This window comes from Hibiscus syriacus, unplaced genomic scaffold, assembly GCF_006381635.1.
Source record: "Hibiscus syriacus cultivar Baekdansim isolate YM2019G1 unplaced genomic scaffold, ASM638163v2 tig00111303_pilon, whole genome shotgun sequence".
Taxonomy (NCBI): Eukaryota; Viridiplantae; Streptophyta; class Magnoliopsida; order Malvales; family Malvaceae; genus Hibiscus; species Hibiscus syriacus.
Genome location: NW_024063049.1, coordinates 518,002 through 526,442, shown reverse-complemented (window position 1 = coordinate 526,442; position 8,441 = coordinate 518,002). Strand labels below are relative to the sequence as shown.

Here is an 8,441-nt window from a genome sequence, read left to right as displayed (position 1 = left end):
GATGGGTTCATGTTGATTTTGAATTTGCAGTTTGTATTATTTTTTAAAGATAGTGAATTATTTATTTTTATACAGGATTATAACACGAACATAAACATGATCGAAATTGATATTTCTAATATTAATTATATATATTATATAGTTTGAATAGGCTCACGAGATACTCGAATCAAGTACTAACAATGAGGATGATAATTATCAACCAATTGCCTTGTTTCTGTATTCATTTGTGGCTTTTCGTAAATGGGCGGCAATAAAATATCCCACCACTTTTCTTTTTCTTAGCTTTGCTTTTTCATTTTATGAATACAATATTATTTTGTTTTCACTTTAAATATAAAAATAATTTCAATTTTTTTAATATGAGTGATTATGATGAAATAAACAACTACAAATAATAGTAGAGATAATCATTTGATCGAGTCCAAAAGAATCTAATTAAAAAAATAAATTAATTAAATTTATAAATCATATTTTATAATTCAAATTTTATTTAAAGTTATTTTGAACTGAATTATTTGATTTTCTTTTTCAATTTAATTATAATTATTTATGAATTAAGTTAGGAATTAATTTCAAATTTATTTAACAAAAAATATTTTAAGTTTCTTTCCAAAGCAATATCAATTTTTTTAAAAAAAATAATATTTTAATAGTCAAAAAGTTTTATTTTAAGTTTTAGTCAAAAAAGTTTTTGATTAGGTAATCAACGCAAGCGTGGGTGTGACACGTGGCGATGACCCACTCCACCAATGGAAAGCACTTGTCGCCCGGCGTTAAAGCAATATCTGCTTCCAACACCAACAGGTTTAGTTTTAATGATAAATAATTTGATATTATCTAAATAGCTTTCGAATTTGATATTCTGTATATATCAAAATGTTTTACGGTAAGATTTATCTATTAAAATTATATATGTGATATGAATTAATTTAGATTAATTAAGATAAAATTTTAAAAAATTGAGAGGACAACCAAAAGCATATACTCCTAACGAAGAATTCAGGCAAATGATTTTTTTTCTTTTTTTTCTAAAGTTTTGCTTTGACTAATCGGAGTCGACTAGCGTCATACACCTAGTTGTGACGAGTGAGTCTTTCAATAGAGATTTTTACATACAAAAAACTTAAACTTAAGACCTTACTTAAGTGATATTAAATTTATCATCACTTAAACCAACCACTATTAATAAACGATTCTTATTGTTATAAACTATTGACATTTGATTTACTAACTTATTAATTTGGACTAAGTACTGTATATAAGTTGCTTATTATGACAACAATCCTCCTAACTTATTTTTTTTACAACATCAAAATTTAAACTTTTCATTTTATTTAAAAATTTTAACATCTTATTTTACTAGACTGATTGAATATTTGTTACGTAATAAACATTTTTTATTTTTATATAATTATAAATGTTTTTCTAAAGTCTTAGTCACACTTTTCTGACATAAAGAGAGAAAATATCCTTGGGTGATGGCATCGTTTGATGCATACAAGCTGAGCATAAGACAGAGAAGCATGACAAAATAGGCAAATTTAAAAATAAATATTTATTTATTTGTATAAAAATTATGTAAAAAAAAACTCAGTAAAAATAAATGCTTTCAAACTAAATAATATGAATAAGATGCTATTTATAGTACTCATTTATTTTTTCTCCTATTTTTTTATAATTTTATCTTAATTAATTTGGATTGATCCGTATTTTACATCCGACTTTAATATATGAATTTTCTAACAAAGATTTTCTATAATACCCATTTTTATTAACAAACGAAACAGTTTTACCTATTCAAAGAAGCATAAATTTAATAATTATTTACTATCATTTTCATAGAATGACAATATTGATAATACTAATAATTTTGTAATTAAATAAATCAAATAGAAAATATAATCAGTTTTCATTTTCATTTATGATAGATACATCTAAATTCAAAATCGAAATTATGATTTTATTCCAAAATTTAATTGGCATAAAATAATTTAATAATTAGAGGATAAACATAAATATAAAATCATAAATGATGTAATATTTCTAATATTAATATAATTATATTTCCTTTAATATATATATTTGAAAAAATGGAGGAGGACTTTATGCCAACCTTATGAAGCAAAACAACTTTGAGTTTAGGATGGACAAAAAAGAGAACTGGTGAAACCATTGTTTTCTAAATATTTTAAATATTCATATAATTTAAGTTTTTTCTTTATATTTTTATTAATAATATATATTTTTATTTTTAAAATTTTGTAAGTTTATCATCTTTGAAATTTTATAAATTTATTCATTCTAATATAAAATCTTACCTTATAATTTAATAATATTAATATTCATAATAAATATTATATAATAACAATGTTTTGTCAAGTTGTATTTAATACAACAAAATGTTGAATTATTTTCAAATGTAGTGTGTACATTAGATCATAATATTAAATATTATGCAAATTGCATGAACATTAAATTAACAATATATTAATAAATATATGTCTGTCCATAATTATCCATAGATTTATTTATTAGACTATGATGCAATACCATCCATGTTCACATTTAGCCATTTAGGATGAAAGTCTCGTCCTCAATAAATCTATATTCAACTTTATGTATATTAAATAATATTAAATTCATTAAGTGATTTTAATGGTTAAAAGATATATTTTTTCTTAAAGTTATAGGTTTGAACAATTACGTTTATAAAATGTATATAAATTATTAATAATTATAAAAAATTATAAATAAATGATATTTTATAATCACTTCATACTATTAAAAAAATAATAAATTTTAAAATATATACTTATTTTATTTTAGAACATCATATCAATAGTAACCGGCAGAGCTAGTATATAATTAGGGGTGCCAGTTGTTTTTAAAATTCTTTTTTGCTCCTATAAATTATATATATTTAATATAAAAGAAAAAAATGAAACCCCTTCAAGAAATATCTTGACACCTATTAAAAAAATTTACTTTACATTTTAAAATATATATATATATAACAATAAAAATTTTAAAGCTCAATTTTCGAGAATCTTCGTATGATTTCTAAACTTGACAGCTCAAAATAAATTTTCGAGCTCCGTCAATAGTGTAACTCTAAAAATAATTATTATAGATTTGAGTTAATCTCATCTAAACAAATATTTGAGTTAACCTATCTCATGAATACCTTTAATAGTGTTATATAATCGAGATAAAAGAGTTAATTTTTTTAATATTAAAAATATAAAAAAATATTGAATATTTAAATTAAAAAATCTAGAAATCAATACTTAATTTAAATTATCACAAACCAAAAAATTAAGGGATCAACACTCAAGTAGAAATGTGCATAAATCGAGTATGGTTGAATTTTGATTGTCTTAACATCAACTCAAGAATTCTATACTTTCACTTGATATTTGATCTAACCTGATTTTAAAGTAGCTTCATTCGTCCCAAATCTGACAAAAAAAACTTAAAAGTAAAATTCTACATGATCCGACATAAATATTTCAAACCTTAATTTTACTATTAAAAAATAAAACTATAAGAATTGCAAAGAAAAAAAAGTTAGAAGGAAATAAAACCTAGAAAATAGAATGAAGGAAATAAAAAGAAAAGGAAAAAAACTTATCATTTTGGTATAATAATTTTCGATGATTGAAGATTGATTTTGATGATCTCAATGACGATAGAATCTTATTGACGAAAAAATAATATAGTTTTATTTCAATATGATTTGACGAGTGACGACTAAGGAATAATATCATAAATAAACGTGATGAGCAATATAACTTATATTTGTGGACATCGTGCTATTTTTTATGAAACGAATCCAACTTCAAAATTATAAGGCTGGAAAAAGGTTGTTGTGAAATTTTAGAGTTCAACGACAATTAACGATGATAGTTGGTACGACGACTAGTGAGTGATGACTTTAAAATCTTAAAAATTTAGAATAGATTAAGATGGGAGAATTTGACAGAGAAAAAAGAGATAAAAAGGACAAAATGTTGCACTAAAAGTAAATTTATCTTTTAAAGTTTATGTGTAAGATTTTTTACACTTATGTTGACATGTCCTAAACCTGATTTTTAGAAGAAGAATTAAAATCGGATTCAAATCATATATATATATCCTTACTCTCACGTCTGAGGATGACGATACTTTGATTGAATTAAATTCTCGTAGATCTGAACTCAACTCGAGTTTATATTTATTTTATAACGTGGGTAAATTATATTATTTTTCTCTCAATTTTATTTTTTTCTATTTCACTAATTATATATTTTATTTTATTAATTTACTTACTAAACTTTTGAATTGTTCATGTTTTGATCACTACAAATTATTATTATTATTATTATTATTATTATTATTCTATGACGTGGTATTTTTTAATTATTAAAATATAAAAAGAATTTAAAATAAATAATAAAATAGTATTTTAAGTTTTCCACCTTCTACAAAATCATCATTGTCCCTTCTCGTCACAGTCAGCCTTCGGAATCGGTAACTGTTTGATCCCAAATTGTACCGAGTGACTTGTTTGACATGTTGAGTCTAAAATCTAGTGGTTGTTTCATCGAAAAATATCCCAAAACTCATGAATCTCGACTGAAATGTTTCAGTTTCCTCACTTTTGATCTCCTATTTGTGGACTCCGGAGCATGTTCTAACAAAATGGAGGTTGAATTTGGACTCAAGGGGTCAAGTAAAACAAGCCATGAATCTGGGATCAAATGGCCACCATATAAGGCGATCAATGGTCGTCGACGTTTTGATTTTTTCACTTTTGACCGGGATTCAAAGCATGATCGGATAAAATAGAGGTTGGATTCGAACTCAAGGGGTCGAGATGAAGCGATTAATGAAATTTGAGATCGAACGACTACCATATACGACTGTCGACTTTGGCATCCAACACGATGAAAAATGGATGGCCACTATATTTTTTATTTTATATTTTAAATTATTTTTATATTAAATAATAAAAAAACACTACGTCATATGAAAATAATAATAAAATAATTCATAGTCACTAAAACAAGAGTAATATGAAACTTTAGTGAGTAAATTGAAAAAAATAAAAGTATAATGAATGAAATAGGTAAGGGTAAAATTTAGTGAGAAATGCTGTAGTTTACCCTTATAATTTACATTCAGGATTTATAATTATCCATTCCTATAATATCGATTATAGAGTTCCAACATTTGTAAAGCTCTTGCTTTGCTTTATTTCTCCTCTTTCAACCCTTGTAGTTGTTAACCTTTTTAACCTCTCTCTCTCTCTTATCATTTTCTCTCCCAACGTTCACTCTCTGTTGTTCTCTTCCCCCCCCCCCAATTATAAAACCATCCTTTCCCAACAACTGGTTTCTCTGTCTGTTATTCGGAATCAATCAAATCAATTCCCCTTCTAACAGTTAAAAATCTCCATTTTGATCCTTTGTTTAACTACCCTATTTTTTATTCAAGAACCCCAGATTGTCTCTTGCTTTCTTTCCTTTCATTTTTCTGTTTATATTACAGAAATCCAGAGAGAAAACCATATTATATTTCCGGGTTTCTTTGTTTTTCTGTAAACAATTCAAGGAAATTGTCTTTTTTAAATGGTGGTGAAGATGATGAAGTGGCGACCATGGCCGCCACTGGTTTCGAAGAAGTACGAGGTGAAGTTAATCGTGAGGAGGCTAGAAGGGTGGGGTCCGGTGAGGGAAGATTCAGAGAATCCGGATAAATTAACGGTGGAGGTTCGATGGAATGGTCCAAAGGCTTCCCTCGGTTCTTTGAGGCGAACGGTGAAGAGAAATTTCACGAAAGAAGTTGACGGCGTTGACGAGAACGGTGTCGTTTTGTGGGACGAGGAGTTTCAAACCCTTTGTAGCTTATCGGCTTATAAAGATAATATATTTCATCCATGGGAGATCACTTTCTCTGTCCTCAATGTAAGTTTTTTGAAAATTAATCCTTTTTTCTTTTAGTTTTTTGTTGGAATCATTTCTACTGTTGAATTACATTTGTTGTTTACTGTTGGAATTTTGATGATTCTAATACATATTTGTTGGACAAATTGTGTTCTGTCTGAACATTTTGAGTGGTTTAGCTTTACTTAAACATGATAATATGTAGAAACTGGGATTGATTAACTGATCATCGGGGGCTGAGGGATTAAGGATTCTTACCTCAAGAGCTTGCTTATCCTTGTATCGTTATCGTAGTAGCTCTTTTAACTCTTTGAATTAAGTCGGTGTGATTTTTCTTGGTGCAGGGCTTGAACCAGGGGCATATGAACAAATTTCCTGTCATAATCGGGACTGCATCGTTGAACCTCGCTGAATATGCTTCTTCTTCTGAGAAGAAAGAGTTTGAGTTGAATGTCCCGCTCATGGTCTCTGCTGGTGCTGCTGAGTCCGGTCCGCAGCTTTACGTACGTGCCTTGACTTGAATTACGTTCGATTCATTGTTTTTGTTTAGGTTTTTATTTTTGTTTTCTAATTTTAGATTGTCGTTAATCGTGTAGATATCACTTAGGCTGTTGGAACTACGAACTGCTCAAGAAACCGTTGAGCCGGTACAAAGAGCACTGGTGCCCGTTGTATCACCTGTCCGGTCTGGAGAAACGGTCTCAATGGAAAAGGATGAGCTTTCTGCGTTTAAAGCTGGTCTCAGAAAAGTGAGAATTTTTACAGAGTATGTTTCTACCAGGACAGCTAAAAAAGCCTGTCGTGAGGATGAGGGAAGTGAAGGAGCCATCCTTGCTGCCGAGTTCAAAGCGCAGCATTTTGCCTTGGAGAAAAAGGAAGCTGAGCTTCAGATCTCCAAAAGTTAAAGGGGAGCCGTTGTTGAAGAAATCCTATGGAGATGAAGGTGGGGATGACATTGATTTTGACTGCCGTCAACTTAGCTCTGATGAATCTCTTGCAATTGGGGTAAGAAAAATGAAAGAAAGTACAACCTTGGATTAATTCCGAGTTGTTTTGTATCCAACATTCTAACTACAATTTCTTTTGGCAGTGGTACAAGGCGGATGAAGATTCATCTGCAAATCGTTCATTGGTTTCTGAATTTGGGGACGATAATTTTGCTATTGGCAGTTGGGAACAAAAAGAAGTGATAAGCCCCGATTGACACATGAAGCTTCAAGCACAAGTGTTCTTTGCTTCTATCGATCAACGGAGTGAGCGAGCAGCCGGTGAAAGTGCATGTACTGCCCTTGTTGCTGTCATTGCCGATTGGTTTCAGAATAACCGTGATTTGATGCATATTAAGTCTCAATTAGATAGTTTGATCAGAGACGGCTCATCGGAATGGAGGAATCTCTGTGAGAATGAAACCTATAGGGAGCGGTTCCCTGACAAGCACTTTGACCTTGAGACGGTTCTCCAAGCAAAACTACGTCCTCTTACTGTAGTTCCAGGAAAATCCTTTATCGGGTTTTTCCATCCGGAGGGGATGGATGAGGAAAGGTTCGATTTTCTGCATGGTGCAATGTCGTTTGATAACATCTGGGATGAGATTAGTCGTGCCAGTGAAGAATGTCTTAACAATGGTGAGCCACAGGTTTACGTTGTTAGTTGGAATGACCATTTTTTTATCCTTAAGGTCGAAGAGGAAGCTTACTACATAATCGATACATTGGGAGAGAGGCTCTATGAGGGATGCGATCAAGCTTACATCTTGAAATTCGACAGCAATACCGTAATTCACAAGCTACCAAATATGGCTCAATAATCAGATGATAAACCAGTCGGCGATCAGCTGACAGCAACGGCTGCAACCAAACCAAAGAGTTCACAGGTTCAACAGGTCAATGGTAAGGAGGACGGTTCCGTTGCAGGGTCCGTAGTAACCAAACCGGAGGAGTCGGTAAAGAGTGAGGACATTGGGGAGGTTGTATGCCAAGGAAAGGAGTCTTGCAAGGAATACATAGAGCTTCTTGGCTGCTATACCGATTAGGGAATTGCAGGCGGATATCAACAAGGGTTTAGTGGCATCAACACCGTTACATCGACTACAGATTGAATTCAACTATACCAAGTTCTTCCAACCACCACGGAGACTTACGCGACTCAAATGACAACAGCTGAACCGTTGCTGGCCGAAGCTCCGTTAACCGAAGTTGCTGCTTAGAGACTTACAGTAAATTCTAGGAAAAGTGTAACTTATCAAAAGAGGAACCCATTTGAGCTTTTTTCCAACTTTTCTTAACTATGTATCTTTTGACTAAGTTATTCGAACTCGAATATTCAACAATTATTGAAATATTCCCCTGTTTTGGCAACTATGCTGACTGATGGTAAAATTAGTATGATTTCAAGGATTCCAATTTCCTCTATGATTGCTGACGACTAATATGATTCTCTGACTAAAAACCCAGATTTTCTTCTCTTTCCCTGTATCGTACAGAAGGCAAAGCTGAACTTTCTCAAGGTTGGTGT

General features: G+C 30.5%; 1 pseudogene; it reads left to right on the top strand.

Annotated features, from left to right (window-relative positions):
• Positions 1-5,354: 5,354 nt before the first annotated feature.
• On the top strand, positions 5,355-8,193 carry LOC120158037 (annotated as a pseudogene).
• Positions 8,194-8,441: the final 248 nt, after the last annotated feature.